Consider the following 10,283-nt stretch of genomic DNA (forward strand, 5'->3'; position numbering starts at 1 on the left):
GAACTAATGGACTTACGCAGTCAGTGCCAAATGATTTGTTTGGATCTAATTTGAGTAAATGTGATTCTACAAGAGAATGATCTGTTTTTAATGAACTGATTGTGTTTGATGTTCTGTTTGGGAAATGCGGTAGTGTGTGTACATTTCTGGTTGTGAATCCGATTGAAATTGTAAATTTAGTACATTTGCTGTATCCACTTTCTTTATGCTAATATCTGATTCAGTGATCAATGCATTAATAGGGCTTGATGATGAACGTTTAGAATTAATATAGTTGAAAAGCGTTTTTGGATTGCGTTTATCATTTGCTAAATCTTCTTCAAAGATTCTAGTTGCTGAACGAGTATACTTTTTGATTTGATTACAAACTATGTTATAAAGATTAGCTAGATATGGAACTTTCCACTTTGTATTTCTATTTTTGTACCATAGTTATTTTTTTGTTTTGCTTAACTTAATAATGTCAATTGTGATCCGAGGTTGATGCTTTTTTTGTTTTGATATAGAAGGTATGAATTTAGCACAAAGTTCATGATATATATCTGTACATTTTTTGTAGGAATCATTGATACTTAAATTTTTAAACATAGCAATCCAATCATAACTATTAAAAGCTTCATTTAGTTTTGCATAGTTACCTCTTTTATAACATAACTTTGAGAAAATAAATGGGGTTGAGTAATTTGATTTTTCAATGATGAGATTCCATTTGAGCAGTAAGTAAACTTGTGTTGCACATCCAAGAGGCGGATCAATAGCCATTTTACTTATTTTGTCTGAAAAGTCTGTTTTAAAAAGATCCAATGTGTTAATGAATTTATCTTTCTTAAGTATAAATGTTGGTGAGTAAATCCATTGATACAAAAACGAATTATTCGGTGTGTCAATAAAATTTGCTTCCATTGGTATGCTTGGTCCTTTGAAGTTTGTTGAATAGTCATCATTTCAAACAATGTTAGGATAATTAAAATCGCCTGTGAGTAATAGTCCAGAAAAACGGTTAATATCAATAAATTTTTTAGCTAAAGTTATACAATTGTTATTTTCTTTAGCAGTTTTCTCCATTATTTTGGTGGGCGGTATATACAACCAATCAGCAACTTGTTACTTTTACTGATCGGGAGTGAAAGCCAAAGTTGTTCAGAATGTTTAAAAGTAAAACAAGAATGAATTTGACAAAATTTTAATTCAATTACGTTTAGGCAAGTTCTTGAATAAATAGCAACTCCTCCTCCATGACCATTTCTGTCATGTCTGAAAAGATCATAATTTTTTATACTCTGAGATGATATTTCATTAAACCATGTTTCGGTAATAAATATAATGTCTGAAGATGTTGAGTGAGCAATATCAGATAGTTAATGTAACTTTTCTTCGTTTAAAGATGTAGAATTGGTATAAAGACATTTAAGCTTGAGCGAGTGATTATCATTTAGGAAGTTATTATTAGTATTGATAGAATTTATAAAAGGTTGCTTTTTTTTGTTTACTGTATAATTTTTGCTAAAAGTTTTGTAGTTGTTGAGGTTTTCGAACATTAGCTGCTGTTTTGGTATCAATGAATGGATGTTTTTATTTTCCGTTAAATAAACGGGTCTGTAAGACATCAACGCTGCGGACCCGGTTACCGCGGATGACAAAAATAAAGGGCTGATCAAGAATATCATTTTTGCGTAGATCTTCTTTACCCGCCTGTCTTTCTTTGAATAACTTAACAAACTCAGCTTGTTCAGCTATAGTTCTTTCAGGTCAAATGTGGATGTTTTTATTTATATATTTAATATATAAGGTATTTAGCAGCTGCAATTACTTGGTTGCGTGCATCGTTATTTTCAAAATCAACTATAACTGTTGGTTGCGGCTGTGTTTTTACATTTATTTTTCAATTTGAACTAAATACTTTGACATTGGCATTGAGACCTATTGAATGCAAAATATCTTGAACTGTCTTAGTTTCTTCTTCTTTTTTTTCAAGTAGATGATTTTTGTTTGATGAGGTGCCAATAAATATGGCTTTTTTGGACTTACTTTTGCTAAGTTTGAGTTTTCTGATACTGCTTTTATAATTGCAAGATTTTGGGGGAACCAGGTTTGGTAAATGATGAGGCAACATCCAGATATGAAGCTTGTGTTGATTGAATAGTACCTTTTGCTGTTAAACTATCTAGTTTGGAAATTTTATCATTTAGTACGCTTATAACATTATACGTCTTTGCATTTTCACTACGAAGTCATTCAACTTCAGATTTAAGTTCAATCACACATTGTTTTAAGTCAAACAACCATTCATTCAAAAGTTTGATGGAAACATTTTCTATGTTTCTAGCAGGATCAACTGATGGACCATTAACCATTTTTAAATCCACCAGGATGCTTTATTTATATAATTTATATATCTTATTAACACAAATAGTGTAAAAAGTTTAAATGTGTTTTTTCCGTATATATATCCATATAAATGTATCCATATATATATATATATATATATATATATATATATATATATATATATATATATATATATATATATATATATATATATATATATATATATATATATATATATATATAAACAACTTTAAAATGTATTTCACAAAAATAGTTTGCTCAATGTTCTTAAAAGAACAGAGCAATCATAAATCAGTAGAAAATCATCAATAAAGACTCATCAAAAATTCTCATCATCAATAAAAACTCATCATTTCTGATGAGTCTTTATTGATAAAACACAGTGTTAAATGAAAAAAAAATTTGTCAAGTGGTTTTTATATAATATTATAAGCATATGTTGTATGTAATACGTAATATTATGTTTGCTTAATTATGCATGTTTTATTTGTTCAATTATGTAATAGTATTCTATACATTTATATAAAAGTATGACAATGTTGATATGCTCAAAATCTAAAACAGATTATATGAAAAGATGGAGTGCTATCAAATCTGGTCAATTAGCTATATAGGAAGGTCAATTGGAATCAGAAGATAATCAATATTTTCAAACCAAAGTTGCGATTCTGATGATGAACCACCAATCACACTTGAGAAAACAATTGCTTTAGTAGAAAATGCTGAAACCATTTATAGTGGCTTTCTACTGCGGTATGAGTAAAGCAAGTAGTGTTGATGAGTTTTTAGGTTATTTTTTGTTTGATGCTAACAACTTAATTAAGTGTGGACTGTATGTTGATGGGAAACATGTAAATGTTAAAATTCGCGCCTTTATTTGCGATGCTCCTGCAAGAGCATTTATTAAATATATTGCAGCACATACATCTAATGGTTGCACAAGTGTTGGGATAGCCTCCCAGCGTCGAACTGTTTTTACAGAACCAATCAGTCAGCTTCAAACAAATGCACAATTTCAAGCAGGAACTTATCCTCTGCACAAAAATTCAAATAGCCCTTTACTGCAAGTACATAATCTTGACATTATTTAACATTTTATTTTAGACATAATGCATCTTGGTTTTTATAAGGTGTATGCAGAAAGTTTATGCGTTATATAAAGACAGGACCTCAAAATGTTTGTTTAAGTTTTATTGTAGGGTCCAAAACATTAAAAAAAATGTTTCCATTAAATCTGTGACAAGAAAAGATAACTTTTTTTTAAGCAATACAGGCTTAAACAGTAAAGTTATTGAAATCAACGACAGTGCTGATAACGCACTGCTACTTTGCAAATGCATACATTCAAAACACTAGCGATCTTTTTTCTCAGCGCCTGCTTGGAATTCTTGTTTGTGATGATCCTGATGGTGTATAATGGAAAATTAAAACATTGCACATACGTAATCTGAATCAAAAACTTTATTCTATGAAACATTTAACTGGTTTAGTATTTTTTCCAGTTAATAATTAGCCTAATTAATATATCCATTCTCTATTATACAAGTTTTTAGTCTTTATGGGCACTAACACCTTTATAAGTAATCTGTTATTTAATTAGTTTAATTATTTGAATAAAAATAAAGTATTTTTATTTGATCTTATTTATATATAATGTTCAGTAAAATTTTGTGTTTTCTTATGTAACAATATTAATGTTATTATAGAAATAACATACGTAACATGTTGTTATAAAAATAAAATATTTTTACATTATAACATTTATAAAAATACAAATTTTGCTTAAGTAACGCTTAATATTTTTATAAATTTTATTTTATCAAAAGATAAAATAAAAATACTGTTTTCATAAATATAAACAATTATCAAAATTTAAATGTTATTATTTAAAAGTTATAACTATGAAATTAAATCTTGTTTTTTGACATTTTTACTAGCTTCAAGTAAAGTTCTTTCAAAAATTTAATTTACAAAATGTTTTTTAAAAATATTTTTTACTTGCAGCTAATTAGAAAATGACAGAGCTTAATTTTCTGTGTTGCAGTTTGGAAAGAAGGACGAAACGATGTTGAAGACCTTGTTCCATGTAGTTGGATTAACATTGAAAGTAAATTTGTTAATTTTCCAAGAAATCCTGTTAATTCAGTTCTATCGATGATAAAATTGTGCACTTACCCTTCTAAATCTTGATTCTTTTTTCACATTAACTAAAACTAAATGTTCTAATGGTTTGTAATTTTTTTAATTTACTTTAAGATGATTTTTTTTATTATTATTAATTTTAATAATAATAAAAAATTATTAATTCTATTTTATTAGTCTCTATTATTAATTTTGTTATTTTTAGAAATTGATAATTTTTTAATTTACAGTTGAGAAAAAAGAATTAACCTCACCATGTACTGATCCAATATTTTGTAAATCTCTTAGCAATTTTGTCCAGTGCATCTTTTGTATCTGCACTCATAATTATTGTTAAAAACAACAACTTTTTAGATTATAATATAGCATAATAAATTGTGGTACATTTGATAAAACCATAAATTGTATAATACTTAAAATTTGCGGTAGCAACTAGAATTACCCTCATCAATAACTATTTTCAATTTACTTGTGTATTTTGATCTGGTTATACGCATTTGTGACTAAGCTTTTTATTATTATTTGTAAGTTAAACAAAGACTATGAAATCATGACTCATAAGGTTTTTAACATTTGGTTTTTGATACATGAATTTGAAATGGGACGTGGTAAGCGTTTAACGAATGAAGTATTAGCAGCAATCAAAGCATATGAAGATACAGACTTATCTAATCAGGAAATTACAAAGAAAATTAAAAGATCTACAAAGTGGTTAATAATTACTTCAATATTAGCGTTAATTATGGAGCTTATAAGGAAAGTGGTGGAAAACGTAATATTGATGATCGTACTAAACAAGTTATTGTACATCGTGCTGCTGCTCAGCATATGACTAGATCTCAAAATCGTGTTGATTTACAATTACCTGTAACTGTTCAACGTGTGAGACAAATCTTACATGAAGATCCAAAACACAGTTCAGAAAGGCGTAAACCAAGACCAAAACTTACTATTCGTCATAAAGTAGTTAGATTACAATTTGCAAAAGAACACATATCTTCGCAGGAAGAGTGGCGTCAAGTTCTCTTTAGTGATGAAAAAAAGTTCAATCTAGATGCTCCTGATGACTATCATAACTACTGGCACGAACTTCTGAAAAGAAAAAGAAACTCGAACAAGTCGTAGCTTTGGTGGTGAAACTGTTATGGTTTGGGGGGCTTTTTCCTTTGCTGGAAAACAACCACTGGCACGGATTTTAACCAAAATGAATTCAGAGGACTACATTAACTTATTCGAAATTAGTTTGCTTGAACATGGTAAAGAATTGATGGGTGAAAGTTTCACTTTTTAACGAGAAAATGCTGCTATCCATAACTCAAAGCGTACAAAAGCTAATTTTAGAGAGAAAAATATTCACGTGATGGAATGGCCCGCATGCAGTCTAGGTCTTAACCTAATTGAAAATCTTTGGGGAATACTTTCTAGAAAGATTTATGAAAATGGTAAGCAATATGAATCTGCATTGAAGCTGAAAACTCGTATCAGAGAAGCTTGGAATGAAATATCTATAGAAACTATCCAAAATCTTGTGCCTAGCATGTCAAGTTGCATATTTGAAGTCATTAAAAATTCAGGAACTTATACTAAATATTAAATGAGCGTAAAACAAAATATTTTTTGTATTTTCTTGTATATAAAGTAAATGAGGCTAATTCTATTTTCTCCACGAATTGAATACTTTTAATTATTTTTTCTACTTGTAATAAATTAAACTTTTATAAACTTTATAATTGTAGTAGAAGATAATAAGAAATAGGGTAAATTTAATAATTGTTTCATTGCCATTTTTTCTAATTATAGGTGAGGCTAATTCTATTTTTTCCGCTGAAGTTTCATATGAGGATCTAGTTATAGAGCTAAAACTTGGGTACTGTGGTTTATCCTCCTCCGGCTAATTGCCAATTAGAGGCCACATACCCGAGCCAGCGAAGACAAGTTCAGCTCACTAATGAGTATCATCAACAGCATCGCTAACCAAGAGTATGTGAATTTAGGAAGAGCGAAGTAAATTAGAGTGAAAGTCAGAAGAAGTCGAGTTAGAATGGAATAAAGAAAGCGGACAGATATTGCACGATATGTTAGAATGTGCAATTCAAACTATACACATAACTGGTTAAACTAGATAATGTACGTTATATAATTAATGTAGAGCTAAAACTTGGAATACCAAGTATAGATATAGCCAAAAAGCCAATTCAATTCTTAAAACATAAAAAGAAACCCCAGAATGGTTTTTGAAACATAAAAAGAAACCCCAGATTGAGTTTTGGTCGTAAGTTTATAAATTTCAACATCTAAGTTAGTTTTTACTATAAACTTGTTTCATTAAGGTGTATAGAGTTAAAAGAGGGGTGGCAAAAATTTTGTTTTAACCCTATACCTACAAAGATTTTGTAGGTATAGAGTTAAAAGAGGGATGGCAAAAACTTTATGGAAAACCATCCAAAAAATAATGCCAAATATAAAATATTTAATTGTCAGCTTTTCAGCTGTGATATTGTCAGTTTTATATAACAATATATTTGAGCTAATTGCTTTTTTTATTATTAGATAGTACTGATGAAATGCAAGAGAATATAATACTCAGTAAAAGTACAGTAATATACAAAAAATGACAGCATCTACAATTGAGAAAACATTGCAAGTTGTTACGTTATGGTTCTAAAAAATCAAACTGAGATATAAACAGTATGTATATATAGGCATAATGATTTTTCTTGAATGGTTTTTAGTAAATGATTAAAAACATTGAGTTCGAATAATGAACCCAATTTTCGATCATTTATAACAATAGACACCAAAATAAAGGTAAGCCAATTATAACTACATTAGTAACATAAGTAACAATAATATGCAAAATATAACACAATATATTATTATGTGTTTCCAGAATAATTAATAATAAAGGCTTGACAGCACCTAGATCTAAAGTAGTAACACTGCTTGACTAGCAAGGTTGACGAATCTTGCTCTACACGTTTGCCAAGTCATACCACTTTGAAAACATGGAAATAACATAACATAAACATATATACTAACTGTAAAACACAAAGCATTTATTTTGCGTCATACAACATATATAAGCACCTTATATAACAATTATAAACATTTTTGATAAAATACATTTCATACTATTAACACATTTATAAAACAATTACAAAACACATATTTCTACATACAGATATTTATCAATAGCTTTTAATCTTTGAGCTTAATATAAACATGCATGCAAACTACAAACATATATAACTTGAACTGCGCAAATAAAAAAATTAAAAATAACATGAGAAAATCTAAAAAGATTCATATATATGTATTCATATATAAAGACACTTATCTCGTAATAAAATATCAAACTATAAATTTAGTTTAAATCAAATACTTATTGAATAGAGAACATAAAATCAGATAAAAAAATGCAATCCTTCTAACAAGGTTTCACCTTTACAAACAATAAAATGTCAATGTTTTCTCAAATTTTTATTACATTTTTCTAAATTTTCTAAAAAAGAACAAAAAAAAAGGTAATAGCGCCACACAAATGTCAATAAAATAATAATTAACACAACAAAATAATTAAGGTATGAAATAATAGGATTCAATATATATTTGAAATATATTATTTAAGGACTTCTTAAAACTTTTTTTTCAAAATAAATAAATATATAATTAGTAATAAACAATTTTATTAAAAAATTTAAGTAACTCTTTTAATTCAAAAAAGTGCATAAAAAATAGTTATGCCTTATCCATTCCCTTAATAGTTTTCTAAAAAATAAAATGTAAGTTCAATATTAACAAAACTGCTGAAAAAAAACAACCAAGACTAAAGCTAAAAGAAAAGTTTAAACAAACAAAATATAAACAAATTTAAAAAGTTAAACGGTTGATCCTTTCTACTTTTATTTAATACAAATGTAATATATAATTTTCTGAACCGTTTTCTGTTCTTACCTCTTTTATAATACAATCTTAATACTGCAATTATAATTTATCTAATATTTCTAAAGTAATGAAATTAAATTCCTTAAAAGTAAAAAGTTTTAATTTGCTTGGTAGATATTTCTTGAATGACTGTGCAAATTGAGAACGCGCATTTTTAAGTTCAAAAAAACCTAGTAACTAATTAAAATATACAATACGTTTTATTGAGCTGAAAAAAAACCTAATTGCATTGATTTCTTAATATCAAGATAGTTAACTTAATTTACAATATATAAGATACCATAAATCATCCATTATTTGTCCATATTGTAAGAAAAGAAACCCTTCTCTACCAACAATAACACACCTATTATCTTAACCAGTATCGTTTGCAAAGTTATCAAATCAATCATCTGTTAGTAAATAACATTATTTCACATCATCAATTTGGTTTCTTAAATCACAGGTTCACATGCATTAAAAGCTGGCAACGCAAAAGTATTAGACCTCTGTCGTAACTAAGAAAATCAATATAGATGATGCAAGTATTGACATCATAAATAATGATTTTGAAAAAGCGATTGACTCATCAGTCATCCAAAGCACTACTTTAAATTCAAAAATTACAGTATTAAATACAAACCGTTCCATTGGATAAAATGATTGTAATAAATAGTCTCAATGTGTGTAAATATACAAATCAGGTTTATAAATGTAGTTACACATATTTGTATGCATACCTGCTTCTATAAAGATTAGAGTATATTTTGTAGTTTCGACTGTGTCGTTGCGTAAGAATTATTAGTTCATGCTAGTTAAATTTTGTCTCAGTAAATTCTATTTATAAGCAAGACCAGTTTAGCCAAAAAAAGCTTTACTAGACTTGCGTATAACATTTTCGAATAATCGTTAGTTATTTGTAAGCCTAGGATTAAACACGGAGCTGAAATAATCAAAGTGAACACGATAAAGGGAAACAAATAAAGTACGAAATATCGAGATATTTAGATTTAAAAGTGATATTTTTGTTATTCCGAAAATTTTGTTTGTATTGTTGAGCATTATACTACCACGAGAGGAAAAAGACAATTACAGTTTACCAAAATGTCGAGGTCGTTCTTGACAAGAGAGATTTCTAGACAAAATGAAATATTAAGTACTGCATTGACGAGTGTATAAAAGACTTTTGCTTTTGATGGTCCTATTTATGTAAATTTTTTGACTTTAATTTTTTTCATTATTTTTCCCAGTTCGCTATACAAATAACGAAAATCATTGATATATGTCAAAAAAAAAACTGGGCCAAGAACTCAACCCTGGAGGACTCCACTAGTTGCGTTTATCTATTCTGAGATGTACCACTAATGCTAAAAGTATATTACTATGTTTTTTGATTTACTTGGAAAATATGTTGTTGTTAATTATATCCAGTCTTTGATTTACTGCTTTCAACTGGATTATCTTGTTTGTATATTTTATGTAATTTATTTGGTTTATTAAAAAACAACATTGTTGGTGTTCGATTTTTGATTTAACTGATTAATTTGATGTAACTTGTGTCCGTACTAACCTCATAGTGAGTAGCGTGAAAAAGTGCAAAGGAGAAATTTGATGTTGCCATAATAATGATAAGTTAAATGATACGGATTGTTTTATTTACTTGAAAAAATATTAAGGAGTTAAGCATTGACTACAATTTGCGGGTTGACTTTTTCTTCTGAAAATCATAGAGAAGCAATTTTTATATCAACTGAGAAATTAAAAATTAATAAACTTGTTTAAAAATAGAAATAATCTAAGCATCTTTTCAGAATTGTGGTAAGATTCTACAATTATATGACTTGGTAAAAATTACGGTGAGAGAAATT

The sequence above is a fragment of the Hydra vulgaris genome, chromosome 08 (assembly GCF_038396675.1).
Source record: "Hydra vulgaris chromosome 08, alternate assembly HydraT2T_AEP".
Classification (NCBI taxonomy): domain Eukaryota; kingdom Metazoa; phylum Cnidaria; class Hydrozoa; order Anthoathecata; family Hydridae; genus Hydra; species Hydra vulgaris.